This window comes from Cryptomeria japonica, chromosome 11 (genome assembly GCF_030272615.1).
Source record: "Cryptomeria japonica chromosome 11, Sugi_1.0, whole genome shotgun sequence".
NCBI lineage: Eukaryota > Viridiplantae > Streptophyta > Pinopsida > Cupressales > Cupressaceae > Cryptomeria > Cryptomeria japonica.
The window spans coordinates 391,259,480-391,272,954 of record NC_081415.1 but is presented as its reverse complement, the minus strand read 5'-3'; positions in this window follow the sequence as shown (position 1 = coordinate 391,272,954).

Below are 13,475 nucleotides of genomic sequence, written 5' to 3'. Positions count from 1 at the left end.
CACATTACCCTGTCCTAGTTGGTAGGCAGACGAGGCCAGATGGTCTTGAGCATCTCTATGAGGTTATCAATGAGGAGACTTCCTTGATCAGACATTTAGGTTTATATCATATATTGCACTTGCCAAAGGTTACGACCAACAAGGCCATGATTACTGCATTAGTCGAGTGATGGCATTCCAAGACTTGTTCTTTTCACTTACCTACTGGTGAGGCATCAGTTACATTGGAGGATATGTGGCACATTCTGCATATACCCATTCATGGCACCCGAGTTACTTTTGATCGTGATGATGGTGTTGCCGGACTGTGTGATTTGTTCGAGTGTTCAGAGGAGGATTTATCCATATGAGATCGATATGAGATCCCATGGGATGATATAGATTATGATGATCTTACTATCGTTATGTGCTATGTTGTTGCTGGCTTACTGATTCCTGATCGACAGACACATGGTTTCCCTATCGGATGGGGTAGAGTTATCTGAGACATGATTATTGATAGATGTGTTTTTGCTTGGGGTCTGTTCTTATTAGCCACTTTATATCACCAGTTACATGGTAGTGTATACTTAGAGAAGAAATACATTGGTTGAGGTATCAATTTTCTCCAGGTATGGGCTTGGGAGCATATGGCTATCTTTCATATGATGGTTCATGTTGATCTTACTGATCAATAGTCATATGCCTATAGGTACATGACTGGCATTAGACATAGGGCTTCAGGGAACACCCTTTACTAGAGACATTAGATTGCTATACTACAATATTTATCTTGGTGGCCGTATCTTGATTGTTGTGATTGGGCTGATGATGCAGAACATTTACCTTATTGCAAGCAACAATGTTATCTCATTGGTCAAGATGTTGGTAGACATAGGGTTATTGACATCCATTTGCCTGGCCGAGTACTCCATCAGTTTGGGGAGGTATAGGGTGTTCTTGATGTTACTGCTTTTTTTTCTCGGATTACATGAGAGATTGGGGATTGAGGGGCTTGCGTATAGCCTCATGTTGCTATTGCAGAGTTTGATTCTCTTCGACCGCTACAATGGCGTTGGTCAGTTGGAGTTGAAGATTCTAGTACCACACTATACTATGATGCTTCATGGGTACATCATATACCAGTTCCATTGACAAATCCTACGATTCCTATCTCTCCTCAGAAGATTTGGAATAAGAGAGCACAGGGAGGAAGAGGTCGAGGGAGAGGGAGAGATGGTGGAGGCCGAGATAGGGAAGGAGGACGAGGTGGAGGTGAAATTGGCTTGATTGGAGCAGTAGTAGCAACAGAGGTAGAGTGAGAGAATTGTGAGGGTGAAGTAGACATCAGTGGAGACACCAAGCCTATGGGTAGCTCTGACTAGGATGGGAGTGAGAGTGATGGTTCTATGACAAGATCATCTATCAGTGGGGGGAGTGATAGTGGGGATGGTGGTGGGTAGGACATTGAGATGCCCCAGGTTGGAGATGCGCCAATCGTAGAGGGAGGTGGAGAGGTGGAGGGGAGGAGGATGAGGTGGAGGTGAAATTGGCTTGATTGGAGCAGTAGTAGCAACAGAGGTAGAGTGAGAGGATTGTGAGGGTGAAGTAGACATCAGTGGAGACACCAAGCCTATGGGTAGCTCTGACCAGGATGGGAGTGAGAGTGATGGTTCTATGACAGGATCATCTAGCAGTGGGGGGAGTGACAGTGGGGATGGTGGTGGGCAGGACATTGAGATGCCCTAGGTTGGAGATGCACCAAATGTAGAGGGAGGTGGAGAGGAGGAGGGTGAGGATGAGTAGGTTTTGAGAGCTCGGATTAGGAGCTTAGAGGATCTAGTTGTCACATTGTGACAACACCGGATGTATGATAGGGAGCACTTTCATAGAGCATATGGTGCTTTAGAGGCGAAGAGAGATTAGATTGCAGGAGAGAGGGATAGGGCTATTGCGGATAGAGATCGTCTCCAACAAGAGAGAGATGATGTAGTGCAAAGAGAACATCTGGTTATGGATGCATATGATCAGTTGTTTGGCCCATGGATTAAGGAGAAGAGACAGTTAGATAGATTTTTCAATGCTTCTTAGGAGGCTATATATTACAGACAGGCACATGAAAGAGCCGTTCCTGAGGATTAGAGGGGGCCTAGCTATTGAGCTTATAGATCTCAGAGTGGGTCTAGCAGGGACAATAGTCGATGAATGAGAAACAAAGGCATGATGGGTCCTCCTAGGGAATCATTGGGTCATCTTGGGGTAGGATCGAGTAGACAAGATCCACCTGGAGATATGGATAGTGTCGGTTGAGACATTTTGTCTCACATTTATTATGATATATTCTGACACTTTTGAGATATATATGATATGCATTTTGGTGGTGTTCTACATGCCTTGCATTATTTCTATGATGTATGATTCTATATGATGTGTATATGTGATGTGTGATGTGTTTGTGATGCCTTTTATGATTCTAGTGCATTCTATTTTATGCAATATGATGATATGGTTGTGTAACTAATGCTTCTACGTGATAATGAGTCTAAAATGATATGATATGAATCCAAATGTATGTAATGCAATTAACTTTGACCAATAATGTAAGTGAATTTAAGTGCAATCTAACTAATGGCAAATGAACTTAAAATGATATGCAACCTATATGAATGTTTTTATTGTGACAAAATACATTGCTGATTGGGCCTCTTGATTTAGAAGAAGTGTTAGTAAGAAAGATAGATTTGGATTAGATGATGAAGAGATAGTATAAAATGAATAATCAACTATGTTAATATGAAAGAAAAATTGTTATGATGTGATAGGAATGATAGTGATGAATACTCTTCTTTGCCTTTATTTGTGGTGCAATACATTATCATCATTGAGCTTTATTATGTAACAATGAAGTTTAGTACACCAAGGTATAAGGAACCAGGATGTATAGATATCTCATTGCAAGAAACAAACACGTAGTAGACAAGGAATGAACCCTCCATTCTAGGAATTTCACTAGGGGTTGAGGTATGTGTGACATTCACAGGCTAAATGCTCCTATCACAAACACCCACTAGAGAAATTTCCCTAGAACTTCATTGGTTCACACCACAAAAAAACAAACAAAGTAAAGGATAATGCCCATCACGATTCCTCTAGTCACTTTTTGGACATCCTTGAGTAGCATAGAAATATGATCTTCACCAACTGATAAAAGATAAAAACCAAATTAGACAAAATTCAACATCTAAACTAACTACGCCTTTGCTTTGATTTGTTTGATGTGATGGTTGATAATGTCTGGTTTCAGAAGTTTTGGACCTTGTTTAAGATTGATCTATCTGGTTTTGAGTGTATTTGATTTTGTCTAAGACATGATAATGATCACATTGATGTGGATATCGGTGATTGATAAGACTTGATCAAGTTGGTTGTAGATGTTTGATAAGATAGTTATATTCTTTGTTGAACTTCGTGCAAAGTGTTTTTTGGATATCTAATAGGATGTTTGGTTCTTGCGAGACATTTTATTGAAAGTTTTGAATTTTAGTTTTTTTTTCCAGTTTTTTCGATGTTTAGGGTTTTGTGGATCATTTTCAAATGTTTTTTATTTTGTTGTTTTTCGATTGTTTTTGGTATTTGTTCTGGATCTTTTTCTGATTTTTAAGATTTTTTCAGGATTTTACAATTTTTAGGGTTTTTTGTTTTGTAAATGTTTTTGATTGAATTTGTTCAAGAACATTTTCCGATTTTTAAGATTTTTTCAGGACTTTTTACAATTTTTAGGATTTTTTCAGTTATGCCCCCAGTATGCAGACCTATGATGACATGATGATCTAGGTGATGTATATGGAGACACTTACTTTTTGATATGAGTTATGCTAATGCAAGAGGCAAGATGAAAATGCAGTTCCTATTTGAAAGAAGGGTGAGTGTATGCGTCTTTCATTCTGAAATGCACTAATTGAATTAAAGGTGTGAAATGTTTCAGAGATATGAGCTCAATCCGTTCACAGAAGCCTTTAGATCATCCAATCTTAAGACACTATGTAATCAAGATTTATGAATGGAGGTGTGGAAATGTGTGTGCACTTGAGTTTATTACAACCCTTGTAACCATTATAGACCCTTGGAATCCTATGTGGCTAGCTTTGTGAGTTATTCTGACTTCAAAAGCATCCTGGATAGAGCCTCACTGGCAACAAGATTTTAGGGCTCCAACGAGGTTATACACCATAATCTCTTGAATATTTCTCCATTTCCAGCATGCATCCATATCCCTGATGGAGTTATTCGCATGTTCCATTAGTCAATATTTTATTGCATATTTTTTCATGATATTTCAATTATATATCTGTGCTATTTTTCCTTGAGATGGGTATTTGGCATAACTTTTCTTTTTTTCTATTTTCTTGCCTTGATTTGTAAGTAATGAAACCTACTTGGGTATGACAATTACAATGACGCTAAAGTAGAATATTAGATTTTTCACTAGCCACATGACCAACTAGGCATCTGCAATGACTTAGAGCCATTGATTAATGTTTGAGATATAGCAATTGATAGATTTTGGGTAACAAGGATCAATAGTGAAACCTATACTCAACCATGGATAAAGCATAATCACAATGTGACATTGAAGATAAATGACTAAAGACCTCCTAAAGACTTCATAAATAAGTATCTAGGAAATGAGACAACCTTCGCTCCTTTCAGTGCATCTAGGTGAATGAATTAGACAATCACCTTGTCTATTGATGTAGCTATATGAGAAATCAATAATGATATACAACTAGATGTTGTGCAATATGAAATGCAACTATGATGCACTCTGAAATAGAGATATGCAATGCAATGCAGTAAAGAAATATGCAAATGTAGTACTTGAAAATTTAAATGAACCCATCCCTTAGATGTAATATCTTTTTAGGTGTATGTTGTTCATGGGTTTGGGGAGTGGATCTCCCTCATGATTTTGCATCATTTTGCAAATGGTTGCTCATTTCGTAGATTTTCTAACCGTTGAGGTGTGCTTGGTAATGGTATTTCTCAGATGTCATTTTCCTCTATAGTAGCAATCCAAGCGTTCGGGGATGAAAGTATAGAATTTTCTGAATTTATCTTTTCTTCCCATTGCTTTATGTTGTTCACTTATTCTTTCTCATTATCGGGTATCATGTCTTTGAGAAATGTCACTTGAACCTGCTGATATTCTGTGCTTCTTTCATCGAGAGATGTTATCCTAGCTACCTCTAAAGTGAATCCCACTGTATAGACATTATAGGGGAGTTCAATCTCCTTACCCAAAATTTTTGTTATGGTATTGCCATTATTGGTCCATTCTAGCTGTGGTAGCACTTGGGATTCCCAATCAATTAGATGCCAATAAATTTGCTTTGGGTGAAGAGTTTCTTGCATTATACACACTTGATGATGATGATGTTCTGTAATGACACAATCTCTCATACCTGGATTGAGATGGTGTTAGAGTATTCGAGTATTTACTTGATTAATTAAACATTATTTGTTTAATTATTTAAGTTCCCTTTATCTCTTTTACACTTAAGCTAACTTTAGGTGCATATAATTAATTATTTTAATTAATTATTATGTGCAAACCTAGGTTTTCCCTTTTAGGGTTTCTTGACCTATTAAAGGTTGAGTTCTTTCTTTTCATTGTATGAAGAAGGATTATTATTGACAATACATTTTGGAGATTATTGAGCTCTCATCTTTTGGAGCATACTTTTCCTGTGTATTCTTTCCTTCTGTGATTTGCTTCATTGCTTCTCCTTGTAATAGGTTTTTCAGCTTGCAGAGATTATTTGGGCTCCTGTGGTGTTGTATTTTCTCAACTCCTATATGGTATCAGAGCTTCAGATCTGCAGCTTCCTGTTCTTGTTTTTAGAATTTTTGGCTTTGTAAGTAGATCTGGGGTTTTAGGAATTTTTTTATGTACTTAGGGTTTGACCTTTTTTTCTGATCACTTTGGGCCTAAATGGACCTCACCATCATGCTCAGAAGGCCCGAAAACCCCTATGGTCATATAAGATTCGACCTATTTTGGTTCCTAAGCCTCTGGGTGAATTTTTTTCTCAGATCAAGGCCGTACAGCCCTGACACGCAGATCGAGGAAAAAAATTTTGAATTTTTTTTTTTTTAACCTTTTTACGGCATGCAGGCCGAAATTTGCTTTTAAAAAAATTTATTGAGAAAAAAAACAAGTGAAAAAAATAAGTTTTAAAAAAAAAAAAAAAAATTTTGGGAAAAGTTTTTTGGGGGGGGGATCCTACGGTACGCAGGGTACCGTGGGCCCCCTGGCTCCGTAGACCCTGCAAGACCTCTAGCCCCGCACCCCCTGCCGGCCTCCCTACACTTTCCAGCACCAGCCCCCGCCGACCCCCTTCCAGCCTCCCTCTGGCGACCTTGCTGCCGCCACTGCCGCCTGTGGCCCCCCGCTCCCTGATTGCCGCCTCCCAGCCCCCGCCGGCCCCACGGCCGCTGCCTGTGGCCCCCCGCTCCCCGGTTGCCGCCCCACGGCCGCCGCTGGCCCTCCCCGGCCTCCTCTGCCGCCCGACTGGCCAGCCGGCTCCACCGCTTGCCGAAAATCGCCGCCAGGCTCAGGCACCACCCGGACTCAGCCGCTCAGCCACCAGACCACCACCGGACCACCAAAGAGCCACCAGACTCCCTATTTTTGGCTTTTTCAGGGGGGGTTTGGTTTTTTGGCCCTATCTTGGACATACGAAGTCATTTTTTTGAAAACGAATAGGCGTCGGAAAGCTGGTTCCGAGGCCGACCTCATGGTGTTGGTATTTTTTTCCAATTTTTCTGTTTGACTATGTTTTTTTGCAGTCAAAGTGAGGTCTCTTTTTTGCACTCCAGGAGACGTAGAATGAGCATCCAACCTCCATTTTTTGAAAACTTTATATTTTCAGAAAGCTTGTGCTGTGTACTTTCTAGAAATATGAGTTTTTTTTTCCAGATTTTGCTCCATGCATATTTTATTCAATTTTTTGCTTTTCAACACTCTGGTGGATATCGTGGTTGTTTCAGGTCCTAGGATCTCTTTTCTGAGTAGGGTGTCTCTGTTTTGATTCTCATTTCTATTTCTAGTCTTCTTATCATTGTAGCTTGTAATTATGCAAACGCACTAAGATAAAGTGCCATCATGCATTGTTTACTTGGAATCTTGCATATCTTGTGTCTTGTTGTACATGCACTATTGATCAAGTGACATGAGGGGGTTGATGTTTGCCTGTTGTTTGCCATATTCCTTTGTCCAGTGAGTGTTCCTTCCATGACATTCGCCTCATGATGATGTGTCTCAGCACCTTCGATGTTCTTGGTTCTTCGTCATGCAGTTGTTTTTGGCTGTCCTTTTCAGTGTTCTTGTCCCTCTCCCACTTCCGCATTATGGGGAGGTTTATCCTGTTGGTTCTACTACTTCCGTGGTTCGATTGATCAACTCTTCAGGCTTTGGTTTCTCATGACATCTGTATCTTTGATTTTAGTTGTTTTGCCTTGTTTGCCTCCTGATTCGAGTAGTGTCATTTGAGGGAACTCATGCAGATTATAGTCTTCTCTACCTGGTCATGTTCTAGTTCAGTGGATGTTCTTCAGATCAGCAGTTATTCTTCAACAGAGTTTGCAGGGTCTTCATGCTTCAGTGATATTCTTTTTCATCTCTTTTTGGAGTAGAGTTTTGTTCCCACGTGGTTTTCTCTATTTCTCCAGTTCATAGAGATTTCATTGTATTTGGGTACTTGATTAGGCCTTGTTGCCGGGACCCATCTTTATTGCTTTCAGTAGCTGTTCTAGGTTTTAGCTTCTCCCTAAGTCTAGCTTAAGGGGGGGGGGGGTGTTAGAGTATTCGGGTATTTACTTGATTAATTAAACATTATTTGTTTAATTATTTAAGTTCCCTTTATCTCTTTTACACTTAAGCTAACTTTAGGTGCATATAATTAATTATTTTAATTAATTATTATGTGCAAACCTAGGTTTTCCCTTTTAGGGTTTCTTTACCTATTAAAGGTTGAGTTATTTCTTTTGATTGTATGAAGAAGGATTATTATTGACAATACATTTTGGAGATTATTGAGCTCTCATCTTTTTGAGCATACTTTTCCTGTGTATTCTTTCCTTATGTGATTTGCTTCATTGCTTCTCCTTGTAACAAGTTTTTCAGCTTGCAGAGATTATTTGGGGTCCTATGGTGTTGTATTTTCTCAACTCCTATAGATGGTTTACTCTCTTAGCACTTAGACTTTCTTTTGTAATGAGATCTTGTTCTGTCATTATATCATCTTGTGTTGGTACTTTAGTATCTCCTTGAGAAATGAGTTTGATGTCTTCCATACATGGTTCAGTTATTAGCGCTGATTTTTTTGAGTGTTTTGCCTCTTCTTGCCCCCAGTAAATTAGATGTGAATGTGCAAGGGGTTTTTCTTTTCTTTCATCTACTACAGAAGTGATTGACATCATGCAAATCTGGTTATTATGAACATCTTCATAGACAATGTCATTTTCTATGTCTATTGTTCGTGGGCTATTTTCTTGAATAGATAGAAACTCATAGTCATGATAATTTGTCATACTTTCTATACATGTCCCACTATCTGAGGCCGTGTCACTTATCTCATCTTTCTCTTGTAACAGAATTTGTTTCTGACTTGATGATATTTTGAATGTGGTAGAAACTCTTCTTAGACCTGGTATTAGACGTTGCAATCTTTCCTCATCTCACTCATTAGGTGGAGCTAGACTTGTCTCCCTTGGTAAAAGTATTGACATAATCCAAGGATTAGGTGCATTTGCAGGTGGTGATCCAGTTTTTGCCACCACATTTGCTTATGAAGTTGTTTTAGGCACCATACTGTTAGGTGGTGTCTCATTATCTTCTTGCAAAAGAAATATGAGATCTTCACGATCTGATTCCGTACTAAGATATGTCGTTACTTGCTTGCTTATATGAGATGAAGAAGGGAGTCTCCATGTTGATAACTAGTTCTGAGGTATATACTCTGATGCGAGGCTTGGATTATTTAGTATATCCAGTGTTTGTTTCCTTGCTTCTATTATTTTTGTGACATTCTTATACCCTAACCCTTGATTCTTTGGGTTTTCTTGAGGTAGAACAGGCTCTAATCTTCCTTGTTGTTGTAGTCCCAAGCCCGTGGTACCATCACAACCATGTTTTTGTAACATTTTAAAACCATTTCCATAATGATCTAAGGGTAAGCGAGCTATTTTGATGTCATCCTCTTCTTTATATAACCAGTGATTAACATCGTTTTTTAGGGATTCTTCCTCTAAGTCTCCTCATCTGATGAAAGAACATGAATTTGAATATCTGATTATCTCTTTTCCTTTATCTTGTTTCATCATGGTATTATGAGGTTTGCCAAAAGACCTTAGAGAAAAATATAATTGTTTGACAGTCGATGTACTAGAGATAGAGTATTCCCCACAAGCAACATCTTTGATCTGTAAAGAAGATGTTGTAGGTGTATCTTCTTGTGCTTCTCAGATTGTCAATGAGTCAATGTGTGTAATAAGTGGCGCTGCTAGGTTATTTGGAACTTGATTATCTGTGCTTGCTCTTAAACTATTGTAGTGTTGAAAGGGGTTAGGATCCCCTTGCACATTTATTTCTACTCCATAGACTAGGTATTTGATGCATTGATGAAAAGTAGAAGGCATCACCTGCATGACATGTATCCATGGGCATCCCAATTACATGTTGTATACAATTATTTGTCCAACACTTGGAATTTGATGTCTGTAGAAACTGGTCCAATTTGTAATGGCAATGTGACGAACACTTCAAAAGGACATTCCTCATCATTATAGGCTTTGATGTTGATCTTCTTGGTCAAGTCTATATGAATTTGGCAATAACCCAATTCCTTGATCAACTTAAGAGTACAGATATTAAGTCCCGCCCCTCCATCTATGAGCACTCTTCTTATTCTCTTGTTATGAACATAATCTTCTATATGTAAAGGATCATTGTGCCTAATTATATCTATGGGGATGTCTTTCTCTATGAAGGCCACCCTGGATGAAGCAGTTATAGTTCCCACCATTGCTTGTAATACACTTTCATCCATGTCTATGGATACAATTGAATCTTGCAATGCTTTATCCAAAATTTCTCTATGAGTTGTTGAAATTGTGAGTAACTCAGAGAGTGAGATTTGAGCGGGAGTCTTTTTTAGTTGATCCACAACATTAAAGTTGTTTGCTTGATGGGGTGCCTAAGGAGGTACTCCTTATAATATGACTTTGGATCTGCGGGTTACTACAACACAATCTCTATTTCTATGTTTGATGGAAATGGTTGCAACCATTGCCTCCCCTTCACTAATTTAATTGATTGTATAATCGTATGCAACCTTGGTGTAGTTGGCCATATTTTCCTGTCTTTTTGATGTAGATGCTTGTCCTTGATTATGCTTCACAAAATGATCTTTGTATATGATATGTGATTGGTTTGTTGATCCTTTATTTGTATCTACTATTACATCACCTTGATCTATCAGGTCCTGGACAGATTCTTGAGCTTGTAACAACTAGATGTTTTGTGTCCTTCAGAGCAATGATAATCACAAAAATCATTGTCATTCCACCAGGTTGGTTTGAATGGGTCTGGTTCATATGGTCTTGCTTCTGGAAAGGTAATCACATTTGTTTGTATCAACTTCTTTAGAGAAACATCAATAGGTTCCCCCAAAGGTGTGAAATTTCTTTTTGGTGCTATATTTCTTGGAGGTCTAACTACATTGGATTGGATGACATTGGTAATGGTTGCAATTGCATTACTTGTTTGTGATTGATTCACATTTTGGTTTGGTCCTTGTAACACTAGTGTGGGTTGAGCTCTACTGACCACTCTTGCATCAACCACACCATCATTTGTAACATTCTTTTTCCTTGACCAAAAATTGGGTTTATTTGCACTTGCAGTGTTGGGTGCTCCTACATCTTTACTATTTTTGATGATACCTTGCTCCAATAATCCCTTCTCACATTTGAGACCTTTTTTTGTGATATCCTTGAATGTATCAAAACATTGCATTTGCAAAGGATATTTGATTGGTGGAAGGAGATTCTCACTGAATATGTCTACTTGTTCAGCCTCTAGTATATTGCTTGGATACCTTCGATAAAATGATCTCCATCTTTGCAAGAATGTAGCAAAGGTCTCCGTTTCTTTCTGCTTCGTGGCGCACAAGTCTATCAGGCTCAATGGATTATCTATATTATGAGAGATGTTTGAGATAAATAACTCTTCTATCTCTCCCCATGAAGTAATTTTAGGAGGTAGATATGAGAACCATTCTAGTGCAGGCCCTCCAAGACTCTTAGGAAATAGTCTTAGCAGATATGTGTCTTCATGTGCCACTTCTATGCAAGATGTGAAAAATTCTCTTGTATGATCTCTTGGATCACCCTTTCCTTTGTATTTATCAAACTTAGGTGTCTCAAAGTATGGAGGAAAGGGTGGCATATATAGAGATCTATCATAGGGATATGGTCTGAGCTCTTCCAATGTGTAGCTTTTCTTGTCCTTTCTTGCTTGCATGCTCACCATTTGTTTTTGAGTTTTGGACTTGCTGAGCTAAAACTTTGGTTTGTGTCAAGGTATTCCTCATGCATATATGTTTGCAAAATATGGTGAAGAGGTGGTGTATATCGGTGTTGTTGAAGATTCTCGACTTTGCATTGCATGGAAACCACTAGTAGGTGTTGTGAAGTAGGTAAATTGAGGCGTTGTGTTATCCCGAGTAGACCCGAAGGGATTGGTATGTCCATGTTGTATCCCTTGACAACTAGTTGCAAATATCGCTGATATCGATGTAGTTACTTGTGGAGTACTACTGGCTTGTGAGTTGAACATGGGAATTGATTGGAACCTTGTTGAAGTAGCCCCTGAAATTGGTGTAGAACTTATAGCTGGTTGTGTTGTGTTTAAATGAGTTGGAGCCATTTGTGTGTTTGGAGCAGCACTTTGTGTAGAAGTTGTTGTTGTAGATGCATTAGACATATGTGTCATATTTATGTTCAATGTCACTCCTGGTGGCATTATTATGGAGATGTCAAAATTAGGAGGCAACTTTGCTCCATTTTGAGTTAAGAGAGATAGATACTGGTCTCTATTGTTGTTGATAAGGGCATTGATTGACATTAAGACTTGAGGGTCTTGTTGAGATGCCTCTATTTCCTCTTGTGTTAACCCTGTTTGTAGTTCATCTATTGTTGGTAATCTATTGGGATCTATTGGTATCGAAGCCCTATTTATTGATTGAGAACTTGAGCTTCTAGGTGTGTTCATGTTTCAAGTTGGGTTATAGTATGGGTCATTGTTCAGATCCATCTGATTTTTTTGCCTTTTTTATCTTGTTACTATCATGTGATCTTGACACTCTATGACTCACTATGATCTTCTAAATACAAATGGTAGATTGATATGGATGCAAGACTTATGACTTAACTATGTGTGCAATCTATGAATGATGATACCCTACTGAGATTACTGGTGAGGAACATCTGCCATAAGTTTTTCGACAAATTGTCAAAATTCTTCTTGTTCTCTTTGTTCCTTGATTTCTTTTGCTAACTTTGTATCAAGGCGGATAGATTTCTGGATTCTGTTGTCGATGACAACTTCTACTTCTTCATATTGTGGAAGATCAATTCTTACTTCCCAAGCAAGATTGTCCAAACCATCAATTATCTCTAATTGATCATTGTCTGGTCCAAGATTCGGTTGTTTGAATAGAAAATCACCTTCTCCTTTTAGACCTATGCAAATGATATATTCTTAAGACTTCTATGATGAAAAGGACTATGATGAATGAAGACTATGCAAACTGATTTGGGTACTAAGATGTGTAATGTAAGGACTTTATCCTAAGAGGAGTGTGAATGATGGACTTTTACTCTCCTAATTTGAATGCAAATGATGGAATTTTACTCTCCTAATTGTGAAGATTTATGGAAGATGTGGATGAAAAAATTAAACTATGCATTCCCTATAGGTGTGAGGACCTATGATCACATGAAGCACCATTTTATTCCATATTCTTGAATGTTGGAAAAAATTGTTGAACTTGTTAGATGTAAACACTTGGTTGTTCTCTTGAATTTTTGACTCTTGATTGTTTAGTTGAGAAACTTTTGATTGATGTTGATATGAAAAACTTGGTTGTTCTCTTGAATCTTTGGCTCTTGAGTGTTGAGTTGAGAAAATTTTGATTGATGTTGATATGAAAAACTTGGTTGTTCTCTTGAATCTTTGGCTCTTGAGTGTTGAGTTGAGAAACTTTTGATTGATGTTGATATGAAAACCTTAGTTGAGATTCCACTTTGAAATGTTTCATCATGTAGCAAAGACATAACTGACACATCAAAAAGATTAATAACATAGAAATAATACTTGTTTAAGGAACTTTTTCAAATTCCCATGAATGTTGGAGTCTTTTTCAAAACCCGAT